The 14,947-nt window shown below is 39.8% G+C and overlaps 1 long non-coding RNA gene across 1 annotated transcript in view; it reads left to right on the forward strand.

The window, feature by feature from the left end:
* Window positions 1-521: 521 nt before the first annotated feature.
* Window positions 522-14,947, forward strand: part of LOC105487936 (uncharacterized) — a 42,324-nt gene continuing 27,898 nt past the window's right edge. Inside the window, exon 1 of the long non-coding RNA XR_011621467.1 lies at window positions 522-945. This is a non-coding gene — a long non-coding RNA (uncharacterized lncRNA). The remainder of the gene's footprint in view (window positions 946-14,947) is intronic.

Here is a 14,947-nt window from a genome sequence, read left to right on the forward strand (position 1 = left end):
ACTGTAATAGAGTTTGGAGTAAACACAGAGAATTAAAATGAATGCAAGAGGCACAACACCCCTAATGGTGAGGTTCTTTTTAAGCAGCTCCTCATGGGCAGAAGCCTTCTTGATGAAGCAAGTGAAGTGACAACTGCCAATAAGTCTTGGATAAATCTCAACATAGTAGACACCCTGGAGCTTCTGGAAGATCTTAAGATCAGCTGACTAGCAAACAGATTACTAACAAAGATCTCTTTTCTGGCAACAAGGGAGTTGTTTTGGCTTTCAGAAGCCCTTCTTACAAAAACACCCAGAACAAAATAAAATTGACATTTTTTTTTTCCCTTTGTCCTGGAAGCTAATGTTGGTTTTGAAGAGGATGGAAAGTCTGTACATCTAAGCTGACCTCTCAGCCAGCTGTACTTGCAAGCCTCAGGCCTCAGTTTTCCCATGGTTGTGAATCGTCAGCAATACTAGGTTCTTCTAGTCCTAGCTATGCTACTTAAGCAATTTGTGACTCTGGGTGTGTAACCTTCCCTCTCAGGATGAATCTGTAACAACAGGAGTTTGTAGTCAGTGCTCTTTTAGATTTTCTCTGAAACTCTTACTCTTTGTCACTCCGGATCTAGCCTGGCATGCATTGGGAATACCAATAAAGGTTTGAAACACAATAATAAATAAATGGAGCCAGGTGCCTTGGCGGGATCACTTGAAAGATGTTAAGTGCTCATATCACAAAGCCCTGGGGCAGCCTCACTGGTGGCAGCATCCCTTAAGGTTTTTGTCTGTTTTCAGTGTGACATTCTTCTCTCAAGGTTTTGGGGATACAGGAGGTGAGAGAAGACTTTATTCCTGAATCATGGAAATGAACACACTGAAATCAGATCTTCCTTCCCGGTGTGGATTTGTTCCCAGGTGTCAGTCTGCAGCGTTGGGTCACCGACCAGCTGCAATGCTGCACAGGTTGTATTTTTTTCTTTGCAACATTTGGTGGAACGTTTCGGGCTGGGGTGAGGGGAGGATTATCTGAACCAGATGTTTAGGGGCTATCTATCTGACACAATTGAGGAATTAGTTTTAAGTGATTATCCATGTGACCAGTCTTGGAGCACTCACCTTTCTGGGCCAGGAAAGCAAGGCTTGGCTGGCTACATTCTAAGGAGAAACAGCAAGGAGTGTTGAGGACTGTGTGCATGGATATACTTGTGCTTGGAGACTGTTTCCAGAAGACAGTTCATGAGTCAAGTAAAAGCAACTACAAGAGGTTCCCCAGAAGATGGGTCTCAGATAACTCTGAAGAGACCTAGAGCCAGCGTGACTGAGGAATTGTAAACTGATTCTATGTGCTCAGGATAGCACAGACTTACAGGAAAGTCACTCTTAGGAGGCAACTACTGATGGCTAACGAGGGTCCTGCAGGAAAAGCTACTGAGAATGAACCTGGATGCTGAACATGCCAGCTGAAGGGGTGTGGTTAGGTGGCAGTCAAAGGCCACCTATCCTGCTACCCTCTCAACCTTACATAGTCCCTATAGCCTTGGTTCAATGTGAAACTCAAGTTGTGCTTAAGATACCAGGGAGAGAGGGGTAGGGAATCCTATATTGACTGATATGAGCCTCATGGTGTGAATAGGGGCTTTGAATAAAAACTACATAGAATTTTACAAGAGAAAGGCACATTTCTTGCATACATGGATTCTTGTCTTTTGATTTGCATCTGCAACAAAAATGAGTAAAATGAAGTGAGAGAGTTGCAGTGGCTGGAAGTCCCAGGGGGGTGTTTCAGGGACACTAAAGATGGAAAGGCGTCACAGACAAGGCCAAAATCAAGATTAAAAGATGGCTTCAGCTTAGGTTTTAACACGATGCCAATAAAAATCTGCCCTTTGGCCCTTATGTTAACCTCAAAAGGCTACATACAAATAGGATGACTTTAAACCTGTAATGGTGGATTTGGCTTCCCTGGGAGGAAATACACAGGCATTATTCTGCTCGTCTTTATTCCCTCTGTCCTCTCTGGCCTACAGTCAAGCAGATTCCCATTTTCCTCTGTGGGAGGGATATTTCACTGGAGAACAACAGCTCATTGAGGGCGAGTGGTGTTCACTTTGAGTCATCCTCGTTGAGGCTTTGTGGATTTGGTTTTATTCAGCGTGTGTTGCCATGACAAAGTACCATAGAGTGGGTAGATTAAACAACAGAAATTTATTTGTCACCATTCTGGAGGTTGGGAAGTCCAAGATCTTGATCTTGGTGCTGGCCAATTTTGTTGCTGGTGAGAGCTCTTTTCCTGACTTGCAGACAGCCGCCTTCTCACTGTGTCCTCACCTGACCTGTGAACTCTGGTGTCTCATTCCTTTCTTATAAAGACACTAATCCTATTGGATCAGGGCCTTACTCTTATGATATTGTTTAACCTTAATTATTTTAAGTTAGGCCCTATCTCCAAATGTAGTTATTGGGGGTTAGGGCTTCAACACGTGAATTTTGATGGCACAAATTTTCAGACTGTAGTATCATCCCTGTGTGTGGCTAGAATATAGGACACCAGAGGGTGGGTGGAGAGGAGACGTACTGGAACTTCTTTCTTCTACCCCTCCAGCAGGCAGAAACACTGCTTGTCAGCATGCCACCTTTGGTTCTTCACCAAGACCAAAGGAATTCGGAGCCATTTTTATGTGTAGAGCACTGTAATATGTTCTTAATATGTTAACATTTTAAATCTCACAACAGCCTCATACTGAAGAAACGATTACTACTCCAACCTAACAGCTGGTAGATACAGAAAGGTTAATGATCATATAACACCAAGATCTATTCTAAGCATGTTATATGGTTATATATGTTATATGCATTTAGTCTTTACAATATATGTTATATATATATGTTATATGCATTTAGTCTTTACAATATGTTACATGTTATATATATATGTTATATGCATTTAGTCTTTACAATAGCCCTAGGAAGTTGTGAAAAAAAAATTAGCCAACCTTTAGAAATAAGGCAAAAAGAGGGTTGCACATTCTTTTAAAGTCACACTCAACATTGTCAAATGAGACCGCTATGACCTCTCCAAATATGTCCACACTCTAATTCCTGGGTCCTGTAAGTTGTTGTGTTACAGGTAAAAAGGACTTTGCATATGTAATAAAGCTGATAGAATTTAAGATAGGGAGATTATCCTAGGCTATCAATGTGGACACAGTCTGATCAATTGACCCTTTAAAGGCAAAGAACTTTCTTCAGCTGGTGTGCATCAAGAGCAGAAGGGGAATTCAGAGATTTGAAGGGCAGGAGGGACCTGAGTTGTGTTGTTGGAGAGGGACACATAGAAAGCAGGAGAAAAAAAATGCAAACAGCCTCTAAGAGTAAGGCCACCTGGCTGAAAGCCAGTAGGGAAACAGGAACCACAGTCCTACAACTAAGTATCATGGAGCCTACAAGTGCTTTCTTCCTAGAGCCTCCTGATTAGAGCTCAACTGGCTGACACCTTGGTTTTGGCCTTAGGAAACCTGAAGCAGAGAAACCAATTGAGCCAACCTGGATTTCTGGCCTACAGAGCTGTGAGATAATGAATTTGTGTGTGTGTGTTTTTTAAAGCTGCTGTTTACAGTAATTTGTTTCAGCACGAACAGAAAGCTAATATACTCACTTGAGAACTCTCTAGGGCCAGTGCTGTCCACTAGAACATTGAGCTATGGCCAAAATGCTCCATTCTGTCCTCTCCAACACAGAAGCCACTAGTCACAGCTGGCACTGAGCACATAAAATGTGGCTACAGTGACTGAGAAACTGAATTTTCAGTTTTATCTATTTCTATTTAATTTATATTTAAATTTAAATAGCTACATGAGGTTAGTGGTTACCATATTTGACAGTGCAACTGTAGGGTGTGTACCTGTGTATCACTTACTATTGACTAAATAGGGCCCAGACTCTTTAACTTATTCATCAATGTGTAGGTTTTTGTCTGATTGAGATGCAAATGTTTTCGGTCTAGTGGAAAAGATAAATCCAAAGTTTATGAACATATTTCCTCTATGACATTAACCAGTTTTGCATCTAATCTAACAATCTTATTCTGATATTCTAGTGTCTATAAAATGTCAGTTCTTCAAATGCTCTTTGAACTACTTTTACCCTGTTGGTTTCCTACTTAATGAGTTAGAGCTTTGAGAGCTATGCAATCTATATTTGTATGTGTCATGTTTTTAAATTTTCTTTGAAAATTATGCTATTATTAGATACTTCTATTATCCTTGTTTTACCAGTGGTCAAACTGGACACAGAGATGTTAAATTGTTTCTCTCTCTTTTTTTTTTTTTTTTGAGACAGAGTCTCACTCTGTTTCCCAAGCTGGAGTGCAGTGGCGTGATCTCGGCTCACTGCAAGCTCCACCTCCCAGGTGCACGCCATTCTCCTGCCTCAGCCTCCCTAGTAGCTGGGTCTACAGGCACCCACCACCATGCCCAGCTAATATTTTTTGTATTTTTAGTAGAGACAGAGTTTCACTGTGTTAGCCAGGATGGTCTCAATCTCCTGACCTCGTGATCCACCCGCCTTGGCCTCCCAGAGTGCTGGGATTACAGGCGTGAGCCACGGCACCCGGCCTGTTAAATCATTTTTCTAAGGTCACATAGCTGATGAGGTACAGCCAGTATGACTCCATAGAGCACACTCGTAACTAGTGTACAAAAATGTCTTGGTTTGTTTGAACATTGATTGAAAAACACAACATCAGGGCATCTATGGGGTACACTTCCCGGAATGTGTTTCAAGGGAGCCCTGGAAACAGCGAATGTTCATAAGGCAGAGAGATGCCTGGCTGTGTGGGGTGGTGAGAAGCACCCAGGGTCTAGCACATGAATATTTGAAGGTTGTGCTAGGGAAGGGCTGAGGCTATTTGGTGCTGGCTGTTTTTCTTGATCTGCTAGGGCTAAGTTATTTTGGCTTGGTCTTGGTGAGAAATCTGTAGAGAGAAGGTATCAGAGCTAACAGCAGTAATTAAACAGTTTCCCATTTCATGTATTGTGACATCCATTTGCAGAGTTACACCCAATAATTGTTGGAAAAGATTTCCCTCCTCCCATCATGAGAACGTAAATTGATGGAAGTTGTATTTCTCTGGGAGGTGGCAGATCTATGCAAGGGTGACTTGATCTGTTGCTGTAGCCACGTGTCAGGAAACTCCACCATCAACAGATGAGAGATGCTCTGCTCTCCACACTTAGTCTAACTTTGGATTTCCCCATGCTTCTGTGCTACTTTCAAGCCAGGATCTTTGGGTGACATTTGATAAGTCTGGCCATTTCCCTTAGAATTCCAAATATGTTATTCTCTCAAAAGTGGACCACTATGAAACTTAGTTTCTCTTAAAAAGAGAATTGATTTGTGAAGTATATGGACTTTTATTTATTAATAATTAACAATTAAAAATCATATATATTTTTGGAGTACAATGTGATGTTTCCCCACACACACACACACACACACACACACACACACACATTGTGGAATGATTAAGTCAAATTAATTAAAATATCCATCACCTCTCATATTTATCTTTTTGTGTGTGTGGTGAGAATATTTGTAGTCTACACTCTTGGCAATTTCCAAATACACTCTACATTATTTATTATCTGTAGTTACCATGCTGTACAATAGGTATCCAGAACTTACTCATCCTGTCTAACTGAAACTTTATACCCTATGACCAGCATCTATTTGCCCTCTTTCCAGCTTCTGGTGACAATCAGTCTATGCTCTGCTTCTGTAAGTTGACCTTTTTTAGAGTTCACGTGTAAGTGAGGTCATACAATATTTGCCTTTCTGTGCTTGTCTTATTTCACATAATGTAATGCCCCGCAGGTTCATTCATTTTGTGACAAATGACAAGACTTTCTTCTTTTCTTAGGCTGAATAGTATTCCATTATGTTTATATACCACATATGCTTTATCCATTTATCCACTGATGGACACTTAAGTTGTGCCCATATCTTGTCTATTGTGAATAGTGTTGCAATGAACATAGGAGTGTGTATAGCTATCTTTTGACATACTGATTTTATTTCCTTCAGAAGTAGGAATCATATGGTAGTTCTGTTTTTCATTTTTTGAGAAACCTCTATACTGTTTCCATAATGGCTGTACTTACACCCAATAACAATGAACAAGGGATCCTTTATCATCACATTCTTACCAACACCTTGTTTCTTTTTGGTAAAAGCCATTCTAACAGGTGTGAAGTGATATCTTATTGCACTTTTAATTTGCATTTCCCTAATGAGTAATGATGTTGAACATTTTTTCATATACTTGAACATTTATGTGTCTTCTTTTGAGAAATAGACATTTCTATACTTAAATAGACATTCCAGTGCTTCACACACATTTAATTTACTTTTTCATTTTGTTTTATTTTAAAGTTATTTTAATTTTTTAATTTAATAGATGTCAGAGTACAAGTGGTTTTTGGTTACATGGATGAATTGTATAGTGGTGCACCATGGGATTTTAGCATACTCATCACCCAAGTGCTGTACCTTGTACCCAATAGGTAGTTTTTCATACCTCACCCTCCTCCCAGTTTCCACTTTTCTGAGTCTCCAATGTTCATTATTGTTTTCCTCTGAGAGGAATGTCAATGGTTGTTTAGTGGGAATAGCATTGAATCTATAAATTACTTTATAGAAAATAGCCCTTACCACCCATTTTCATGATATTGATTTTTCTATCCATGAGCATGCAATATTTTTCCATTTGTTTGTGTCCTTTCTGAGTTCCTTGAGCAGTGGTTTAGATTCTCCTTGAAGAGGTCTTCATTTCCCTTTTTATCTGTATTCTTAGGTATTTTATTCTCTTTGTAACAATTGTGAATGGGAGTTCATTCATGATTTGAATCTCTGCTTGTCTCTTGTTGGTATTTAGTAATGCTCGTGATTTTTGCACATTGATTTTGTATCCTGAGACTTTGCTGAAGTTGCTTATCAGCTTAAAAAGCTTTGGGACTGAGACTATGGGGTTTTCTAGATATAGGATTATGTAATCTTCAAACAGAGAAAGTTTGACTTCCTCTCTTCATATTTGAATACCTTTTATTACTTTTTCTTGCCTGATTGCCCTGGCGAGAACTTCCTATACTATGTTTAATAGGAGTGGTGACAGAGAGCATCCTTGTTTTGCCCAGTTTTCAAGGGGAACACTTCCAGTTTTTGCCCATTTAGTATAATATTGGCTGTGGATTTGCCATAAATGGCTCTTATAATTTTAAATTATGTTCCATCAATACCGAGTTTATAGAGAGTTTTTAACATGAAGGGATGTTGAATTTTATCTAAAGCCTTTTCTGCATCTATTGAGATAGTAATATGGTTTCTGTCTTTATTTCTGTTTATGTGATGAGTTATATTTATTGATTTGTGTATGTTGAACCAGACTTGCATGCTGGGGATGAAGCCAACTTGGTCATGGTGGATAAACTTTTTGATGTGCTGCTGCATTTGGTTTGCCAGTATTTTATTGAGGATTTTTATATCAGTGTTCATCAGGGATATTGGCCTGAAGTTTTCTTCTTTTGTTGTATCTCTGTCAGGTTTTGGTATCAGGATGATGCATGATGCTGGCCTCATAAAATAAGTTATGGAGGAGTCTCTCCATTTCAATTGTTTGGTGTTGTTTCAGAAGAAATGACACCAACTCCTTTTTGTATTTCTGGTAGAATTCAGATGTAAATCTGTCTGATCCTGGTTTTTATTTTATTTATTTATTTATTTATTTTTGGCTGGCAGGCTATTTATTACTGCCTCAATTTCAGAACTTTCTATTGGTCTGTTCAGGGATTTAATTTCTTGCTGGTTTGGTCTTGGCAGGGTGTATCTGTCCAGGAATTTATGTATTTCTTCTATATTTTCTAGTTTATTTGTATAGATATGCTTATAGTATCGTCTGATGGCTGTTTGTATTTCTGTGGATAGTGGTGATATCTTCTTTATCATTTTTTATTGAGTCTATTAGATTCATCTATTTTTTCTTCCTTACTGGTCTAGCTAGTCTATTTTATTTAATTTTATTAATTTTTTAAAAAAATCAGTTCCTGGATTCATTGATTTTTAAGGTTTTTGTTATGTCACTATCTCCTTCAATTCCACTCTGATCTTAATAATTTCTTGTCTAAGTTTTCGGGTTTGTTTTCTCGTCATTCTCTAGTTCATTTAGTTGTGATGTTAGGTGTTGATTTAGTATCTTTCTCGCTTTTGATGTGGACATTTAGTGCTATAAATTTCTCCCTTAACACTGCTTTAGCTGTGTCCCAGAGATTCTGGTCTGTTGTGTCTTTGTTCTCATTGGTTTCAAAGAACTTCTTGATTTCTGCCTTAATTTCATTATTTACTCAGGAGTCATTCGGGAGCAGGTTGTTCCATTTCCATGTAGTTGTATGGTTTTGAGTGGGTTTCTTAATCTTGAGTTCTAATATGATTACACTGTGGTCTCAAAGACTGTTTGTTATGATTTCAGTTCTTTTGCATTTGCTTAGGAGTGTTTTACTTCCAATTATGTGATCAGTTTTAGAGTAAGTGCCATGTGATGACAAGAAGAATGTATATTCTGTTGATTTGGGGTAGAGAGTTCTGTAGATATCTATCATGTCCACTTGATCCAGACCTGGGTTCATGTCTTGAATATCCCTGTTAATTTTCTATCTCAATGACCTGTCTAATACTGACAGTAGGATGTTAAAGTGTGGGAGTTATTGTGTGGGAGTCTACACTGTTATTGTGTGGGAGTCTCCATTTCTTTGTAGGTCTCTAGGAGCTTGTTTTATGAATCTGGGTGCTCCTGTAATGAGTGTATATATATTTAGGATAGTTAGCACTTCTTGTTGAATTGATCCCTTTACCATTATATAATGCCTTTCTTTGTCTTTTTTTTTAAATTTATTTATTATTATACTTTAAGTTCTAGGGTACATGTGCATAACGTGCAGGTTTGTTACATATGTATACTTGTGCCATGTTAGTGTGCTGCACCCATCAACTCGTCAGCACCCATCAACTCGTCATGTCTTTTTTGATCTTTGTTGGTTTAAAGACTGTTTTGTCAGAAACTAGGATTGCAACCCCTGGTTTGTTTGTTTGTTTGTTTGTTTGTTTCCATTTGCTTGGTAAATTTTCCTCTATCCCTTCATTTTGAGCCAGTTTATCTTTGGATGAGAGATGGGTCTCCTGAATACAGCACACGGATGGGTCTTGACTTGATCCAGCTTGTGATTCTGTGTCTTTTAATTGGAGCATTTAGCCCCTTTACATTTAAGGTTAATATCGTTATGTGTGAATTTGATCCTGTCATCATGATGCCAGCTGGTTATTTTTTGCATTAACTGATGCAGTTTCTTTATAGTGTCATTGGTCTTTGTACTTCAGTGTGTTTTTGCAGTGGCTGGTAGCAGTTTTTACTTTCTATTTTTTGTACTTCCTTCAAAAGCTCTCATAAGGCAGACCTGGTGGTGATAGATTCCTTCAGCATTTGCTTGTCTGAAAAGGATTTTATTTCTCTTTCACTCATGAAGCTTAGTTTGGCTGGATATAAAACTCTGGGTTGGAAATTCTTTTCTTTAACAATGTTGAATATTGGTACTCAATTTCTTCTGGCTTGTAGGTTTTCCACTGATAGGTCCACTGTTAGCCTGATGGACTTCCTTTTGAGGTTACTTTGCCTTTCTCCCTTGCAGTGCTTAACATTTGTTCCTTCATTTTGACCTTGGAAAGTCTGATATTATGTGTCTTGGGGATGATCTTCTCATGGAGTATCTCACTTTTCTCAATTTGAATGCTGGCCTGTCTTGCTAGGTTGGGAAAGTTCTCCTGGATGATATCCTGAATTATGTTTTCCAACTTGGTTCCATTCTTCAAGTCTCTTTCAGGTACCCCAATCAGTCATAGGTTCAGTCTTTTTGCATAATCCCATACTTATCAGAGCTTTTGTTCATTCATTTTTATTTATTTTTCTCTAATCTTGTGTATTTTAGAGAAATCTTGTGTATTTCTCTAATCGCTCTCTTATTTTAGCAAGATGATTTCCAAGCTCTGACATTCTTTCCTCTGCTTGGTCTATTCAGCTATTGATACTTCTGGTTGCATTGTAAAGTTCTTGTGTTGTGTTTTTCAGCTCCATCAGGTTATTTATGTTCCTTTCTAAACTGGCTATTCTGGATAACACTCTTGTAATGTTTTATCTTCGTTCTTAGCTTCTTTGCATTGGGTGAGAACATGCTCCTTTAGCTCTGCAAATTTCATTATTACTCACTTTCTGCAGACTACTTTTGTCAATTCATGCATCTCAGCCTCTGTGCAGTTTTGGGCCCTTGCTGGAGAGGTGTTGCAATCATTTGGAGGAGAAGAGGCACTCTGGCTTTTTGAGTTTTTGGTGTTTTTTTTTTTTTTTTTTTTTTTTTTTTTAATTGATTCTCTCCCATCTTCACGAGTTTATCTAGCTTTAATATTTGAGGCTGCCGACCTTGGGATGGTTTTTTTGTGGGGACTTATTTGTTGATGCTGTTGTTGTTGTTGCTTTCCATTTGCTTGCTTTTAACAGTCAGGTCCCTCTTCTGTAGGGCTGCTGTGGTTTGCTGGGGATCCGCTTCAGATCCTATTCACCCTTACCTGGGTCCCTCCTGCACCTGGAGGTGTCACCAGCAGAGGCCACAGAACAGCAAAGATGGCTGCCTGCTCTTTCCTCTAGGATCTCTATATTTAATTAACTTAGATGATCACAAGTTCCCACAATAGGCTGTCTGCAAGCTTGAGGAACAAGGAGAGCCAGTTCAAGTCTCAAAACTGAAGAACATAGAATCTTATGTTCGAGGGCAGGAAGCATCCAGCACAGGAGAATGATGTAGGGGAGGAGGCTAGGCCAGTCTTGCCTTATCACATTTTTTCTGCCTGTGTTATATTTGCTGGTGACTGATTAAGGGTGGGTCTGCCTTCCCCAGCCCACTGACTCAAATGTTAATCTCCTTTGGCTACACCCTCACAGACACACCCAGGATCAATACTTTGCAGCCTTCAATCCAATCAAGTTGACACTCCATATTAACCATCACAGGCACCAACTAATGCCAGCAGGAATGCTACTGTGTAAGGTGTTTGGTGACCCCTGTTGGGGTGTCTTATGCAGTCAGGAGGCACGGGATCTGGGACCTGCTTAACGAAGCATTCCAGCTACCTCTTGGCAGAGGAGGTGTACTGCGCTGGTGGGAATCCCATTTGTCTGGACTGCCCGGAGTCCTCAGAGCCAGCAGGAGGAAAGACTTAAATTTGCTGATCTGTAGATACCACGGCTACCCCTCTCCCCAAGGTCTCAGTCCCAGGGAGATCAGAATTCTGTCCCTAAACCCCTGGCTGGAGTTGCTGAAAATCCTGCAGGGAGCCCCAGCTTGGTGAAAAGAGGTAGGTCAGGGTCCAGTCTAAAGAGGCAGTCTGGCCATGATTGATCTGTCACAGCTATTCTGGTGCACTTGGGGAATTCCTCCTGACTCCAAACCGTTCAGTCTCCCTGGCACTGGCAGGGGAAAGTCAGCAGACTGGAACTGCCGTGGTGGCTGCTGCCCCTTCCCTCTGGGTGCTCAGTTGTTTTAGGCTGAAGGCAGCCATGGTGATGGCCGCCAGCCCTCCCCTGGGGAGCACAATTATCTTAGGTGGCAGACAGCGGCAGTGATGGCAGCCGCCCCTCCCTCAGGGTATCAGTAGTCTTAGGCAGCCTCCAGCTTTGTGGCCACCAAAAATCTGCACAGCTCTGTGCTTGGATCCCAAGGCCCTTGTGGCATGGGCCCATGAGGGAGCTCTCCTGATCCATGGGTTGCACAGACCCGTGGATAAAGCATGGTTTCCTGGGTGGGGTAGCATAATCACTCACCACCTCCCTTGGCGGGGAGTGGGAGTTCCCCTTGTCCCCTGTGGCTCCCGGGTGGGCTGTGGCACCACCTTTGACTTTCCTTTCTCTCCATGGGTCGCACCAACCGCCTAGTCCGTCTCAATGAGAGAACCTGGATACCTCAGTTGCCAGTGCAGGATTCACTTGCCATTTTCGTTCTTCTTGGTGGGAGCCTCCCACTGCAACTGTTTCTAGTCAGCCATCTTGGCCTCTTCCCCTGATGGTTTTTATTGAAAATGTCTGTCTGTTTAGAAAAGTTTTCATTCACATCCTGAATTTTTAAAAAATGTCTTTATATTGGCTCTTACCTTTCTCTTGTATTACCTTGACTAACTTAATAATCAATCTTTTGAATTCTTTCTCTGGTATTTCAAAGATTTCATTTAGTTTGAATCTACTGTTGGAGAGTTAATGTGATCTTTTGGGGATGCTATAGAATCGCATTTTTTCATATTGCCAGAATAATTTTTTTCTGGTTTATTTTTATGTGGGTAGACTATTTCTTCTAATTATTCTTAAATTTATTTTTTTTTCATTGGATATTTAAAATTTCTTTTCCCTTGAGGATGTGACTTATAGTTTATTGTCACCTAGTTTCAGCTCTAGGTACTTTCAGTGGCAAAGACTGTATATGTTTCTTGGTTATAGAGAATCTTTGTGCAATGGCTTTCACAGATACTGGTTGTCGTAGCATTGTGTTGGGTGTGTGAGCAGGTTCACTGTCTCCTGTGGGGCTAGAGTATTTGCCCACTTTTTTTTTTTTTTTTTTTTTGAGACGAAGTCTTGCTCTGTCGCCCAGGCTGGAGTGCAGTGGCCAAATGTCAGCTCACTGCAAGCTCCGCCTCCCAGGTTTATGCCATTCTCCTGCCTCAGCCTCCCGAGTAGCTGGGACTACAGGCGCCCGCCACCTCGCCCGGCTAGTTTTTTGTATTTTTTAGTAGAGACGGGGTTTCACCATGTTAGCCAGGATGGCCTCGATCTCCTGACCTCGTGATCCGCCCATCTCGGCCTCCCAAAGTGCTAGGATTACAGGCTTGAGCCACCGCGCCCGGCCTTTGCCCACTTTTTAATTGGGTTGTTTTCTTGCTATTGAGTTGTTTGCATTCTTTAAATATATTATTAACCCCTTGTTCCGATGTGTGCTTTGCAAATATTTTCTTCCACTTCGTAAACTGTCTCTTCACTTCATTATTTCCTTTGCTGTGAAGAAGTTTTTAGTTTTATGCAATCTCATTTGTCTACTTTTGCCTTTGTTACCTGTACTTTTGGGGTTATAGCTGAAAAAATCTTTGTCATGACTGATGTCATTTCTTTTTTTTTTTTTTTTCCTATTTTCTAAGTAGTTTTACAGTTTCAGGTCTTATATTCAACTCTTTAATTCATTTTGATTTAATTTTTATGTATGGGGTAAGATAAGGGTCCATTTGTATTCTTTTACATGTGAATATCCAGTTTTCCCAACATTATTTGTTGAAGAGACTGTCCTTTTCCCATTGTTTGTTCTTGGCATCTTTGTCAAAAACAAGTTGACCATAAAGGTGTCAATTTATTTCTGGGCTCTCAATTCTGTTCCACTGGGCTATATGTATGTTTTTATGACAGTAAGATGCTGCTTTGTTCACTACAGCTTTGTAGTAGACTTTGAGATCAGGTACTGGAAGGCTTCCAGCTTTTTATTTTTTTCTTTTTCCTCAAGATTGCTTTGGCTATTTAGGGTCTTTGCGGTTCCACACAGATTTTAGAATTTTTTTTATTTCTGTAAAAATTGTCATTGGGATTTTGATAGTGATTGCATTGAATTTGTAGATCACTTTGACTCCTATCTATTTTTGCAAAGGGATAAAATATTGAAAATGTTTTTTGAGAAACACATGATATCAGTGAGAATAGCTACTATTTTGGAGGCTTATATCACATGATAAGCACACACTTGCCATTTTGTCTAGATTGCCTTACTTTTCATAAAGACCCTAAGGAGTATTTTTTTCCATTCTATAGATAATGAAACAGAACTATAGGAATTGATGTGGTAACAGGGGTAGGATGCACCTCTTGCTAAGTATAACCCAAAGCCTGTGCTTTCTGTGTATTATATAAAGTATAAAATTAAGCTTAGGATTCACTTTTGTGTTCCTTATACCTAACACAATATTTCAGTTTGTTGGTGCTTCATAAATATTTGTTGAATAAGTGCTCAGTGATTGAAAAGTGTACAATTAATTAATTCATTCCTTCTTTATTCAATAAATATTTATCTGGCACTGGTTGTGTGCTGGGTGCTAGGTGCTTTGGCTTAGAAACTAGGGGTACAAAATGAAACAGATGCCTTCACTGCCTGTAAGGAGCTCATGGTCTGAGGCAAAGGGCAAGGGGTTTTTGTTATTGAGAGCTTATCAGTTCTGATGATACCAATTCAGATACAACTCTTTAATGAAAATTATAATTTTCAGTAGGCTGGTGATGATTATTATTTTATTATGTCTTCCCTTTTCATCCCTGATCTTAGAGTTAACATGACACTTCCCAGACTTAACGTGCACATGACCCACCTGGGGATCTTGGTAAAATTCAGTCCCTGATTCACCTGGTCTAGAGTAGGGACCAGAAGACTGCAATTCCCAGGTGATGCTCAGGAGCTTTGGGGCTCAAATAAATCTTTAAGAATTAAAATGATAAAATGTCACCTTCTCTATTGTGCAAATTCCACCATTCTCTCTTCTTTTGCTGCAGAAGATGGAAATACAATACTTGTGATAGAACCCCTAACTGAAATATTATGACTTCATTGTATTCTTAGGCTGAGCTAAGAAACAAACAACATTAGAAATTTAAGGGCCACTTCTCTGTTCAGTTTGGCTAGGCTATAAGTTTGGCATGTCACTGTTAGAGTCTTTCTCCAACGTGTGGCATATCAAAGCTTTGTTTTTCCTCACATCCCTGTTTGCCTTCTTCACACCTGCCTTTACCGTCTTCAGAAGAGGTCAGTGGCTCTGACAGATGTGGATTAGAGTAACTCAATTAGGATCAATAGGC

Source organism: Macaca nemestrina, chromosome 3, assembly GCF_043159975.1.
Source record: "Macaca nemestrina isolate mMacNem1 chromosome 3, mMacNem.hap1, whole genome shotgun sequence".
Taxonomy (NCBI): Eukaryota; Metazoa; Chordata; class Mammalia; order Primates; family Cercopithecidae; genus Macaca; species Macaca nemestrina.